The 14308-nt window shown below is 44.6% G+C and overlaps 1 protein-coding gene across 8 annotated transcripts in view; it reads right to left on the reverse strand.

Annotated features, from left to right (window-relative positions):
- SZT2 (SZT2 subunit of KICSTOR complex) overlaps positions 1 to 14308 on the reverse strand; it is a 2035845-nt gene that overhangs the window by 1946696 nt on the left and 74841 nt on the right. The gene's annotated exons all lie outside the window — the stretch shown is intronic.

Genomic DNA, 14308 nt, shown 5'->3' on the forward strand with positions numbered 1-14308 from the left:
CTAGTCCAAATGTTTGTTGAGTAAAATATTGACGAAAAATAGAGATTGTGAAGAAGTAAAAAAGTAACAGCACAGTTAAGTGATTGGCGCCAATCAAGAGAATAGGAACAAGAGGATTCAGCAGTGATTGATGGTGCTTGCCCATATTTGTTGTTTTAAAAATGTTGAAAAGTGGTCATTTAAGCCAAGGTAAAAGGTTTATTTAATGGTCTGGGAAGTATTGACAGTCAATTGATACTTGTCATTATGGGGAATACTCCTCTCATGCACCTTTCCAAGACACTGCCAAAACACATGCCAAAGCTCAAACAGTACAGTGCAGAATGGGTAAAGGGCACAGCAGATAAAATGCGCATGCCGTGGCCAGAAGGGAGATCGTTGTCAACAGCGGTATTACAACACATGACCACATAGTTGCACGCTGCGTACACAGGGAAGAAATTACAAAACAGATTAGCGATTTTAGAGCTCTGGAAGATGTATCAAGAAGAAAGAAGACCCGCCTCCTGAGGAATGGATGCTTAACCCTTTAAGTGCCACCGACGAACCGGCTTGTCGGTTTAGGCACTCTGTTTTGCTCGATCCCTGCAACGCAGGGATCGAGCAAAACTGTAATCCAACCCCCGGGCTATGCGAGGGGGAGGTCCCCCCTCACTGCCAGGGGGCTGGATTACCTTCAGTTTCACGTCGGAGTGCGTAACGTGAAAGTAAATTCCCCGCAGCAGCCATTTTCGTGCAGCAACGTGCGTGTCTTGGAAGCAAGACGACACTGAGCACCACAGGCTCAATCCCTGGGTCCGCGCTTAGAAACCTCTGGGTGTTTAAGCGCATTATAAATACGCAACTAAGACAAAAACAACAATTACGCAACTAAATAAATAAACAAAAACAATTCCTGTAACAGCGCCTCGATGCCTGCGGGCTGTGTGAGCGCTTTAAAAATGTAAAAAAAAAATTTAAAAAACCCCAAAAAACAATAGACAAAGAGCGATAGTAGAAAAGGAAAGAAATAGGAGGAAGAAGCACAAAGGCTAAGGGACAAAAGATTACAGAGACTAAGACAAGAAGAGGAAAGGAGGGAAGGAATGGGAAAGAGAATACATGTGAACCCAAAACAACTACTATTGGGAATAGAGGAAGATATTGATTTAACAAGGTACGAAAAGGTGTTTTTATCTACCACCACCGCAATATTGAAAAAGAACATAGCGCAACTATGGGGCTCTGAGAGGCCACCGTGCTATGACCAATGGATCACGGATGTCGACATCTGCATCGCAATGGAGAAAAGGGTTTATGCTGCCAGAGGGTGTCCAGAGAAAGCCCAGAGAATATGGCAGAACTGGGAAGATGCGCATTAAAATAATCCATAATAGCAAATTGGAATACAGCCCAAGGACATGCTAGTGTGCCAGACTGTGTGTCATGACAGGAGCGGTGTGTCGAGGCATGTTCAGAAAATGTCTGGAGGCTCATTAACAGGAATCATGCGGGGAACTATTGGCGGGCGGGTAAAGGAAGTTGTGTTTACCCCTTTGTGTGTGGCTGTTTGTTGTATGTTACTAAAAAACAATAAAATGTTTTATAAAAAAAAAAGAAAGGAGGGAAGGAATAAAAGGAGAGGAGAAGAACAAAGGCAAGAGGAATAAAGAATTCGAAAGGATGAGAAAAAGCAAAGGGAAGTAGATGAAGAAATAGAACACAAGAGGAAACAGCAAGGTTTCAATGCCAGTCTCATTTGTAAAGAACAAATGAGGCTGAGCCCAGAAATAAAATGGGACAGAGTGGAGGAGATGCTCCCGATAAAGGAAGTAATGCCAGCAGTATCTAGAGTAGCGCTAGAAGAAGAAAGATTTGATGTGGAAAGCATTGGATCTATCGACAATTAAGAAAAGATAGTGAGTAGGGAACTTGAGAGAATGATGATCGATCCCTAGTCCCACAATTACAAAGGGAGGAAGGAAACATGTTTAGCAATAACGCTGGACATTGTCTTTGAGCAGAACTTGGACAAGGGTGAGGGGGATGATAGTCACACCAGTTGGGGCCTAGACATGTCAGACGAAGAAAGACTCCGGTCTTGGGACAGAAGGAGGAAATGTGTGCACCCCTGAAGGAAGTCTCTCACTATCGTTGTTGTAGGATTCAGAGTTCAAACTCTATTTTCCACCTTGGCTCACGTGACAGGAGACCACAATTTGGTCCATCTTTTTTGCATCTCTTGCCTCTTTTAAAGGTCTACACCAAGGAGACGGACGGGGACGATTATTCCTGCCACGGATAGAATAATAGTGGGGTCCGATTATGGGATGGGGTTTACACAGTTTCCTTTGTTAGAAAAAGAGCGAGCAAGACTGCAATGCATTGCATGGCCACAGATGGACAAGGATAATTAAAAATGTAAGGTCCCCAGTCTGACTTGGCAGGGTTGGGAAATGGATATACGTATTTGAGAAAATGACCGGAGGAAATACGCTGGCCATAGGGGGACATAAAAGGTCTACTGGCAGTTATTCTTAGAGCTGATGAGATTTGGAGAAGAGCAGGACATTCAAGCGTAACTGCACAAAACGGTGCACAAAGGAGCGCCATTTAATAATTGTAGAGCAGACGTTTGGAGGGCTGCCAGAGTACAGTATCCTGACACATCAGATATGGGTGCAATTATGACACGTAAAATGAAGGAAGACGAAGACCCCGTTGCCTACATTCAGGATATTCAGGAGAAATGGCAGCTTAAAACTCGCGAGCCTTGGGAAAAGACAGTGGTATTATTTTACCATACTTTATGTTAGGGGTTGCTTGACCCAGTACAGAAGCAAATAAAAAAACAAGTAGGGATGGATGCAGAGCCAGGGGCTGAGATACAGTTGACAATAGTACATCATTGTCAGTTATTACAAGAAAAAAATTAAGAAGAAAGATGAGAATAGGAAAATCTAAGATGCCAAGTTAGTTCAGAAACAATTGTCAAAATTTGTGTTACGCTCACCTGGTATCCACAGGGATGCTCGTATGCCCTGGTTGCCGGATTCCCCCCGGATGTGCCTAGTTCGGGATGATGTCTTCTATGGCAGGTGGGCCTTGTTATGATGTCTGGCGTGCTCTCCGTCCTGTTTTCTGCGCAGGGGCGCGTAGTTTTCTGCGGGTTGAAGCGACAGAGATAACTTCACTGGTGCCAACCCATTCAAGTGTCTTTAAGGAGGCAAGTCCGATTATAGCAGTCTCTGAAGGCCTTTGCTTTTCCTTTGTGCTGTTAATGTCTTTCCCCGATTGTTTCCCCCTTAGGTGTGCGGAGGTTCGCTGGGTGCGCTGCTTGGATCAGGCTCCTGCCGGGATTATGGACATAGAGTGTATGAAGAAAGGTAGGTTCAGCGCGAAGTGCGGCGCGCTAATGTCTTTTTGGGCTAACCTGTATTCTTTATTCCTTTTCAGGTCGCGATGGTCTTTCTGGGCGTGCAGAGATTTCCGGAGCGGAACCGGCCAAGAAATGCCCAGCCAGCTGTGATTGCCGTGAGTAACCTGTTTAACATTGTCCTTTTTTCTCTCCCCCTCCAGGTGCTTCGTTCCGGTGCATGCGTGATGTCTCCTGAAGATGCTGCCAACGGGATGGGAGACCGCGAGCAGCCAGGGTCAAAGGATGGAAAGCTGTAGGTAAGCAGGGACTGCTAATGATGTTCTTTTGTCTCCTCTGCATGTCCGCTATTCCAGGAACGCCGGGTGCTGGTCACTGAACACGATGAGCGTCACGCTGCTGGCTGCAGAATAACGCGAAGCACGTTCTGTAGCTTGGGTGTGGTTTATATAGCCTACCCCTGTAAAGTAGTCCAGGTAAAATAGGCGGGCTTCCACACCCTAAAACACTGCACCGCACAGTCTGGTTCTTCAGGACTAGACTGTGTGGGTGCCTCCATGTTGGCTGCAGGCTTACACACAAAAAGTAGTCCCCTCAAGTCCCATTCCAAATAGGAGCCTGGCGCAAAAGGCGCCAGGACTGACTCCAGGAGAGTACCTGATGATAATTGTAAGGCCCTTGGGGCACTGAATGAACCCTGAGTGCCTAACCCTACCTGGCATGTGACCATGCCAGTGGGGTTCTAGGTCACGGGCCGTGAATATTTGCCATAGAAAGGGCAGTACCGACAAGCAGAGAAGGATTGGCAATGCAGGAAGCAATAGGTACAACTCAGGCAAATAATTCACACCCGACGGACCAAGATGGTTTTCAAAATATATAGAATGAGAACCAGAGTACTCAGGGAGGATATAGTCAAGGAGGGACCTACAGTAGAGTTCCTCCAGTATTTTGGAATTGTGGAATGACAGGACATATTGCGCACGTCTGTAGGAACCAAGGGAGTATACAAAATGGCCATTTTTCCAGAGGGGGACAGCTTCTTCTCCACCATACAGCACACAGAGTAGAGAGTGTTTTGCCCAAGATCACACCTCTTATCAGACACAGAGTACAGCAGGTACAACAACAGGGACAAGTAGAAATGAATCCACCACAGGGGCAGTTGCAAGCCCCAATGCAGGCACAGCAGTATGCAAATATTGGACAAGTATCGACACCTAGAATAGGAGGAGTCACTGTGGGAGGAGAAAATCCTTTTACAGGGACGGGGATGAGCGTGTATCTTTTTTTTAATTATTTATTTACTTGTCTATAATCAAAACAAAATTTGATTTTTACAAGAAATCATATCTCATGTCACACGTAGTAGAAAGATGAAAGAATAGTGCATGAAGATCGTAAAATTGACAGAAATAAAAGAGACATTGCAAACCTAGAAGATCACTCTGGAGAATGGAAAGAAGATGAAGATCTGCATCAAATGATAGAACTTAGTTATGTGACACTGGGTGGACTGCCAGTCTCTATCATAAGTTTAAGTGCCGCCTCCAGCATATTTACTGCCGCTGAGGTCCATTTTGTCTTTTCACCTGCGACCAGGCGGCACCGCCATGTGTCCTCTTCTTGGAGTGTCACTTCGCACATTAGGGGTAACAGAAAAGCTTCTCGTAAATGTGCCGTTTTGGTGCAGTTCAAGAGTAAATGTCTTACGGTTTCCACTGCTTGTGTCTCTGGGCATAGTCTGCAAGTTTTGGATAAAGATTTAGTCCAAATAGCTTTAATTTCTTGCGTTGGCATTAGGTTGAATCTCATTTTCATGAATATTTTCTGTAGTCTTATCAAGAAATTTTATGCAGTAGTCCAGAGGTAAAGTCAGCTTATTTGTTGTAGGCGGTAGGTGGGCAAGTAGCTTGTTTGACATGGCTGCCTAACGTGTTTGGATCCAATCCTCTTGAGCTATTTTCCTCTTTATCTGACAAGGATTTTGCATTAAATCCTCGGACGTACAGGCTAAGTCTGCCAGCTTTTTTTGCAGTTGCTGCTCCCATTTGTTTAGGGCGATGCAATGTTCTTGGCTAAGTTCCTTCTGAATCGATTTAAATAATGTAAGCGCATCAGGTGAAATAATTTTCTGCAGTAGTCTCATCTGGCTTTGATCGACTGACGCTTTCAGCGACAGTAGTCCCAGTTCGCGTCTGATGGCTGAAATTGATGTCGATTTGGGAAGGCCCAATACCGCTTTCCATAGAAAACCTTCCAGTTTTGGCCATATCGTGTCTTGGATGTTCAGGGCCACGTCCATAGCGTAGATTACTGATGGCACCACCTTTTGCTTGTAGAACTGTATTGCTGGTAGTATGGAAAATGTTCCATATTTCCGATCTACTAGCTTAGTTTGAGTGGTTAGTGTTTTAATTTTCGCCCACAGGGCCTGGTGTATAGCTTTTTCCAAACGTGTTGCATCAAACATTATTCCCAAATATTCTATGCTGGTGACAATTTCTAATTTGCTATTGTTCAAGTACCAGCGACCCTTGTTGTTAGTGATTGGTCGATTTTTCTCCATGATTAGAATTTTAGATTTGTCAATGTTTATTTCCAGATCGTTTTCGTCTATGTAATTGGCCAAGTTGGTGAGTTGGCGCTGAAGTCATATTTGGGTTTAATCCATAAGGATCAGGTCGTCTGCGTAGAGTAGTCTGGATATTGAGGTACTGCCCACTTTTGGTGGGAAGGCTCTTACCGCCAGTTAGGTGTATTGGAAATCGCCCAGGAATGCAATAAAGAGGGCAGGGGCGAGCGGACATCCCTGCCTCACGCCACGTTCTGACGGAAATTGGTCTGACATCATCCCTTGTCTATTTAGACGAACTCTCAGCTTTGTGTCCGTATGAAGTGCAATCATTGGACATTTCCAGTTAGATAGTTTGGACCAGAGCTTCCAGTGACTGATTTTATCAAATGCTTTTGTCAAATCTATGAAAGCTATGAAAACTCTTGGTGCACCATTCTTCACATTTTCTTTTATGATGTTTAGTATCATGATGTTTATACTTGTGCTTGCATTTTTGACAAAGCCAGTTTGCAATTGGTCCAAACATGGAGATGATCTAGCCCATCCATGGAACCTGGTAAGTAGAAGACTAGCAAAAATCTTGCCCATGATGTCTAGGAGGGCTATGGGACGGTAATTAGCCAGATTGTCTCTGCTTCCCTTTTTGAAAATGGGAACTATAAGTGCTTCCATCCATGTTTTGGGAATCTGTTTCTCGACTGTCCTTGACTGAATATTTTTGTTATTAGAGCAGACTATTCCTGAGGATGTTGTTTTAGGTCCATGTTAGTTAGACCATCCGGTCCCGGTGCTCTTGACGTTTTCAGTTTCAGGATTGCGGTCAAAATCTCGTCTTGATCAGCAAGGTCGGCCCATGATGTTACCGTGGGAGGTATATAATTTTCTGTAGTTTCGGGATGAGATGCAAATAGGGCTGCAAAGAAGGTTATCCAAGTCGATTCCGGAATTACATTTGAGATTTGGTTGTTTGTCTCACTGCTTTTGTTTTTAATTAAAGCCCAGAAATCTTGTGATTTTTTTGATGTCATAGTTTTCAACATTTGTTCAGCATCGTTCTGATACATAGCAGCTTTGTGGTGGTTCAACCATAGTCTATATGACTTTGTAGCGGCTATGGCAATTTCTTTTTGTTCAATGTTGTCCGACTATCTGGCCCGTTGCATCAGTTTGCGAACGTCTCTTCTTTTCAGAACCAGTTGGGGGTCATATTTGCGAGTCCTATTTCCATATGATGGAGTTTGGTTTCCTTGCTTTTTTCTGTATGTCACGAAAAGAGGGAGATAATTTGGTCTGGTTTGCGTGGACTCTGGGCTTTTGTTTTCTTCGTCAAATTTCTGAGCAATCTCCTTGACGTTTGTTGCTGTAAGTTGGACTCGCACTGATTTACGTGTTACCTCCACGTCAAAAGGATACATTTCTTTTGGAATGTTCGCCGATTCGAGAGTCATTGTCAGCAAGTTATGGTCACTGGCTTCGGTTCTGAAGACTTCATAGAAGGTAGAAGCGAATATGAAATGAATATATAATCCAACGTCGCTGAGGTGTCAACTCGTTCCCAGATTGGAATCACTGGAAGATGGCCTCGCAATGTTGCCACATTGTGGAAATTTCTGGAGTCAATGAGGTCTGTCCATAATGCACCTCGTTCTAAAGATGGCGACGGATGTGTAGTTGTCAAAGGTTGCTCACACCTGGCATTCAGATCTCCACAGATGACGAAGTCGGTGCCCAGTTCGGTGGTGAATTTGTCTAGGGTATCCGCGACAGCACTGCAGAAATCAGGGTTGTTAGTTCTTTGCGGATTCCAATAGACGTTTAGGATTGCTAAATTGGATTTTGTTTTTCCCCCTGTTGCTTTTTCTGGGCGGAGCCACTCTGTAGTGCCAGAATGCCCTAAGTTTCTGTCACCTTCTTTTTGATGGAGATACCTGAGCCAAGTTTGACAGCAGTTAAGAGGCCTGACGATGGTCTGCCGAACATGCCCTTACTCGCTGGAGAGATATAGGTTTCATATCCGTCTATTGTTGGTTTCTCCATCAGCCAGGTCTCCTGAAGACAAATAATATCAAATTGGGCCAAATTAAATGCGCCTGGTTTGGTCAGATGTTCGTGGCCTCTCGTATTCCACGAGTTCATAGAGGTTTCCTTGAATTGAATCTCTGGAGGGAATTCAGAGGTAGAGTTGCTGGGCGACGTCGCTGGACCATTTCGTTGTTATTTTGGAGAATTTGGGTTTAACACCTTTTGCAGCCATCTCCATGGACCTGAGGGCTCACGTCTTTTGTTATGGGACCAATCAGAGCTTTGGTCAGTAGAGGGGCCGTGTCTGCGATTTTTCTCCAGTCTATCGTTTTTTCTTATGTTTTCAGTGTATTTTGGTTTCTTGTAGTTTGTGTTCTCGTTCGTTGGATAGTATTTTGATTGAAATCTCCCTCAGCGGTTTTCCCCTTTCTCCTTGTATGTCTCGCTTCTTTTGTTTGTGAACTGCTCTTCTATGTTCGTTTGGCGATCGGGATGCTCTTCCGCCACTTTACTTGAGGAATGCGCGTTTCTGTCCACCAACACGGGTGTGGTAATTTCCGCAAAGGCAAAGCCTAGTTCGTTTAGGGCCGAGATCACCTCTTGTTTTAGATTAGTACTTGCCGTCTTTGTGACATGGAGGTATGCTTTTGCCTTCTTGTCTCTGTGATATGGTTCAATCAACACTAGGTCCGCCGTGTCTAGGTGTTGAAATTTTGGCTAAGATTTTGATAATTGTCTTTCTATTTAACATTAGAGAGTTTTTCCCAGCTGTCAATTGTTCCATCTTGAAGATTCGTGTTTGAGAGAATCTTTTGGCTGCTGTTGCTCCTGACCGTAGATTGGCCGTATGAGTTTCATTTGTGCTTTTCAGTCTTTGACGGGTGGATTCGCTTTTTTTTGTAAGGTTTGTTCCACATCTTGTTGTGTCTTTTTTTTTATTAGGTCCGATGGGCCTTTTCTGAGATCTTGACAAACAGTATCTTTCGGTATATGGAATTCCGGTGTGTTCGTAGGGAGAACTACGATCTTCTGTTTTTCTTGAGTGGCGGTTTTACTTGCTATGTTTGCACTCCGCTCTGGGTTTTGTTGAATATTGTCTGGGGAATCAGAGACTCCTTCTTGATCCAAATGCACTGTTAAATCTGAGAGTGACAAATTTCCTGAAGAGTCTGCCACAGATATACTGGAGTTATCTAATTCAATTATCGCTTATTCCTTTGATGTATTGTGGGAGACTGGACCTCGGGACATTTTTGAAGTTTTAGAAGACGTGGCTGCTTGGGGTGGTACTGATGGAGTCAGCTTTGCCATGTTAAAGATTGTAGCAACTTTTGGCAGTTTTGTTTTTTTTCCCCATTTCGCAGTTTTGTGTAAAGGCGACGTATCGACCTAGTGGAGCTGTCGTTCACACCATCAGTTTTTGGATCCCTTACACTCAGCAATGGAGTTTGCTCCGTTTCGAGATTCAACTGAGTTTCGCGCAAGTAAATTGCATTAAATTTGGATTCAATTAGATTTTCAAGTCAGGTGAATTTTTCGTCGCGTGGTCTTTCTTTCTCGATGTTTTGTTGGGTTAGAGCTGTAATAAGACCCTCCAGGAAAGTTAGTTTGGTGTTTGTCATGGCTGAGAGTGCTAATGAATCTTTCATTGAACCATTTATTGACTTATAGTTTTACAAAGGGGGCCAGTCCCACCGTAATTGCCGACATGATCGTGACAAGATCTGTTTTTTTTGTTGGAGTATCTTTGGGAAGGTTGCCAAAAGTGTCGCTGAGTCTTCCATTTCTGACTGGAGTTGAAATATTGTTTGGGTAATCGCCTTGGATTAAAGATCTCCTGGACGGGAGATCAGCAGTATAACGTATTTGCCCTTGCTGGCCCAACACTGGTTGAGCGAGCAGAGGTTGGAATATACTTCTTTGATCCAATCCATTCGTTATCATGGAATTAACTGATGGCATTAATAATTCAGTTTCTCGTCCCGATCTCTCGGGGCAATGAGGCGGTACATCGTCGTCTAACAAGTTGATTTGGGCCGTAACTGCCCCTTTATATGGTAAAGTTTGATCGTTTTTCCTCCTGTAGAGGTCACCAGAGTTTTTTGGGCCTGGGACAAGGTCCTGCACAACCAAGGCCTCGGCTAAGATGATTTTGCAAGGGACTTCCATGGTTTTTCTTTGTTTCTAGGTCGAGGGGGCTTCTAAGACTGCGTCTAACATTTCAGCATCTGAAAGTTCTACCTCGGATTCTGGTTTGTTTGTTTGTTTGGAGAAGAAATCTTTTAGGGCGCGAGACGTCAGGGAATTCTGTTGGAAAAACTTCCCGGCTTTTCCCTTTTGAGTTGGTGCCTTGAGTCCTTTTTTATGTTGTTCTTGATGATCATTGTGCAGGAGTTCCCCCTTCTCCTGAAGGATCTTTTTTGTTAAGGCTCTTTTTTTTTTTTAGTAGGGCCATTGCTATGTCTCTTTTTTGCGTGATGAAATTGTTTTTCGAGACATTTGATGGATTGTGCGTTGAGTCACGATCTGCGTCCAAATCCATGGTTTTTACCTCTTCTGTGTTACAGGGGGTGTTTTGAAGGTTGTCTTTTTCCTTTGTGGTTTCTTGAGTAGGGCGCAGAGAGGTCCCAGAGGCAGCAGAGGGCGTCCCAGTCTCCTCGCCACATGTGTTTGTCAATTTAGCAGCCAGGCTGGCGTAGGTCTCAGCTTGTGAGCTGAAGCACGAAACTTGCTCGTCAGCTGACAATGCCCGCCTGACGTCCGCAGCCGAGACCAGAGACATGCCACTCCCTGCCGTCACCAGCGTCGGGTCTGCCAAGGCTCCAACCGCGTCTCCCCCTGCTTTCGATGCCGTGGACTGAGGTCAGCCTGACAGCGTCCTTCGCCACTGCCAGGCTCCACCCCACTCACCGCACGGCAGCAGGGGTGAACGAGGCCCAGGCGGCACCACCACCAGCGGTAGGTCGAACCGTACGTGCGGTGCCGCCTTTCCAGGGCAGACCGCCATGCTCCCAAGTAAGGGACAAGCAGGCAGCGTTGAGCCAGAGATTGGGAGAGGGGGCGAAGAGGGAGTGAAGGGGGGGGAAGTTGTTTGCGTAACAGGTGCCTCTTCTCCGCTACTTTCCTCACTGCTTTCCTCCGACTCTCGTCGGCGCTCTATCTTCAGCGTCTTCAAAATCGGAGCTCGGGTCCTCCAAAAGGCGAGTGGCCATTTTGCTGGGTATAGGAGATATTTGTGCAGTTGCAATGACCGTTTTTTTCTGTAATATAGTGGTTGAAATGAGGTTAGGACTACCGTTTTTTCCCACACTCAAGTCTTTGTGGTTTCCTTTCCGATTTTGTAGTCGGGCGAATTTGCTCCTCAACACTCTGCCTGAAGGGCTTTTTTGGTGAGGCAGGTGCTGGGGGGGGGGGGTCGAATTGTCCAATGTGTGTGTCTTTACACTGTGTAAGTCTATCGCTATGGGAAGCAGAGGCAGAGCTTTAGGGTCTGCTTGCAAGACCATGTCTCCTCACCTCCTAGCCTCAGTAGACTGCTGTTGACTGCTCGCACCTCAGCAAGCCAACTCCACGTGCATGCTGGGGGTTTTAACCACTGCAGGCACTGTAGAAAGACTTGAGCCAGGAAGCAAGGAGGGCAGGGACTGCTGTTGACTGCTCGCACCTCAGCGAGGCAACTCCGCGTATCCACAATAGGACAGCTCACACAGTGACTTGATGTGTTCAGTACTATCTGTGACACCAGACCCCCCAAAGAGGAACCAAGGGTAGATGTTTTTCTTTTCGACACTGGAGCAACCCGTTTGTGCATACGAGAAGGAAAATATCCAATGTCGGTTATTGCCATGAATGCTCAAGGGATCTCTGGAGCTACAAGTTGAGTTCCTTTTACTGATAATTTATCAGTCTCCATAAGAGAATGTGACATATCCGTTCCACCATTATATTCACATCAGACGCCGGTCAATATTTTAGGAAGAGATTTAATGACAAAACTTTACATCACTATTTCAATTACTGACTGACCAAGGAATAGTGTGCCTCACTCCAGTAATACACTATTTAAACGTGGGAATGTTCATACTGGCGTTCACAGGGCAAGTGACTCTGCGAGGCGTTCCAGAAGTTAGAGATTTTTCTATATGGAGTAAGCATTTTACCAACCTGGCTTGGTGGGAAAGATTGTGAGGATACCTGATGAATTTCTGTTTAGACCACAAGTAACTATGGATCAGGAGGGTGGACAAACTATTCCTAAAGAGTTGAAGCAGCTATTGTGTGAAAGGAAAAGGCATGATCAAAGGAGTAGGCGATGAGGGTTGACCGTTGAGAACATTGATAGCTCTTGAGGAGGGGTACAGATTGACGACATAACTGATGACGATATCTTCACGGAGGACCGAAGCTATGATGAAGCAGTGTTCTTCATGAGCATTACGTACTGGATAAGGATAGCGAAAAGGGATGTCCCACAGAGAATGGCGGTATGCTGCAGCGATCAGCATTTTTTGTGGAGGATCTTGAAAAGGTGCCAAGCACCTTATGGACCACAGGCCCTTATGACGTAGGTTGACTGAAGGGGATAGGTGAGGTTAAAATAAGGTTTCAGCAAGAAGCAATTTTACCCCGAGCAAAGCAGTACCCCATGTCTCGAGAAGCTGATGAGGGTATAATTCCAGACTATTTCAGCACTGATGAATCAAGGGATTCTGGTGCCAGCGAGTCATTGTTTAATACTGCAGTGTATCTGATTAAGAAATCTAAAGGAGTTTTAAGGGGGGTTATGGAGATTAATCCAGGATATGAGGCCTCTTAACCAGATTTTAGATGCAGAGTTTGCTTTATTTCCCAACCCGGTGACAATATTGTGTAGTATCCCCGTAGAAGCTCGATACTTCATGGTGATAGATTTGAAAAACGTGTTTTTCTCGATCCCGCTGCTCAAGGACTTGTAAGTCTTGACTTAATTTGCGTTTCGCCAAAAGACACTAAAACATACTAGGTTGTCTCAATGGTACTGCAAGTCCCCATCGATCTTTAAACAGAGTTCTGCAGATGGATCTAGGCAATATCAATCTCAAAAGCGAGGTGATACAGTATGTAGATGGCATTGACTTTACACATGAATAGGTCAGTAATAACAGCAGTGCTTGTGATATGATAGGATATGGCATTTGTAACGCGCCTATACACAAGTGTTTCAAAGAACCACATTAGGGTACAAATCTTCGGCACATTACAGTGGGATTTTAGACCCAGTTATGAGAGGACACTTCCCTTTCGAACAATCTTCGGCACCCGCCGTGTTCGCAATTGAGAAGTCCAAAAGTATTGTTATGGGCTGCTTCATGACTCTTTTTGGATCATGCTCTATTTGCCATTTTAGAGAAACCCAAAAGGCGCGTTGACATCCCAAAGAGCTTCAGTTTATGAGGTAATGATTTCCAACCCGGCAATTAAAATTGTAAGATGTAAAATAGTGAACCCAGCCACATTCATAGCTGAGCCAGTGGAAGGTGGTGATCATGTCCATGACTGTGCCAATTATGTTGAATTTTATGATGATATACCCTGTGTGAAAGAGAATGCTTTAGCAGGAGGGGAGATTATTTTTTATTGATGGTTCTTTGAAAATTGATAAGACTAGTGGGGAAAGGCATTCAGGCACCGCAGTGATAAGACACAGATTAAATGGAGAGTTTGAATAGGTAGTAAGTGCAAGACTACCGTCTCATTTTTCAGCGCATGCGTCAGAATTACTAGTGCTTATTGTCGCGCTTAAGAAAAATGAAGGACAGGAAGTGACGGTGTACAGTGACCCCCACCCATGTGACATCAACCGTACACTTGGTGCAACATGCGTCCTTATTGGAGAAACTCATCAAGGCACTACAACTCCCAGTAGCCATAGCAGTCGATAAATGTGCAGCGCATACTAAATGAACACATTTTATCTCTTGCTGGAATTAAGCCGCAGACGCAGAAGTCAAAAGGATTGCATATTCTCCCGAAATTATGAGTTTTGATAACGAAGATATTGAAGGAAATTCAATTACAACAAAGTTGGTACAGGAAGGGTTTAACAAATTGTCAAAAACCAAATACCAACCACCACCAATTTGTTAACAAATGATCTTTCAACTAGGACTTCTTTTATCACTTGTTTTGTTCGGTCCGCTAAAGGGAATTAGGTAGTGCGCTAGACACTATAACACAGAAACTATTGATAACAGACAACCCAGAGGGAGACTTCTAAGAAAAACCTGGCAAGCGATGGTGAAACCCTTCCTTACACTTTTTACCTGGACTTTGAGCGAGAGAGAGAGAGAGAGAGAGAGAGAGAGAGAGAGAGA

This window comes from Ambystoma mexicanum, chromosome 1q, assembly GCF_040938575.1.
Source record: "Ambystoma mexicanum isolate Mex_15411 chromosome 1q, UKY_AmexF1_1, whole genome shotgun sequence".
NCBI classification, from domain to species: Eukaryota; Metazoa; Chordata; class Amphibia; order Caudata; family Ambystomatidae; genus Ambystoma; species Ambystoma mexicanum.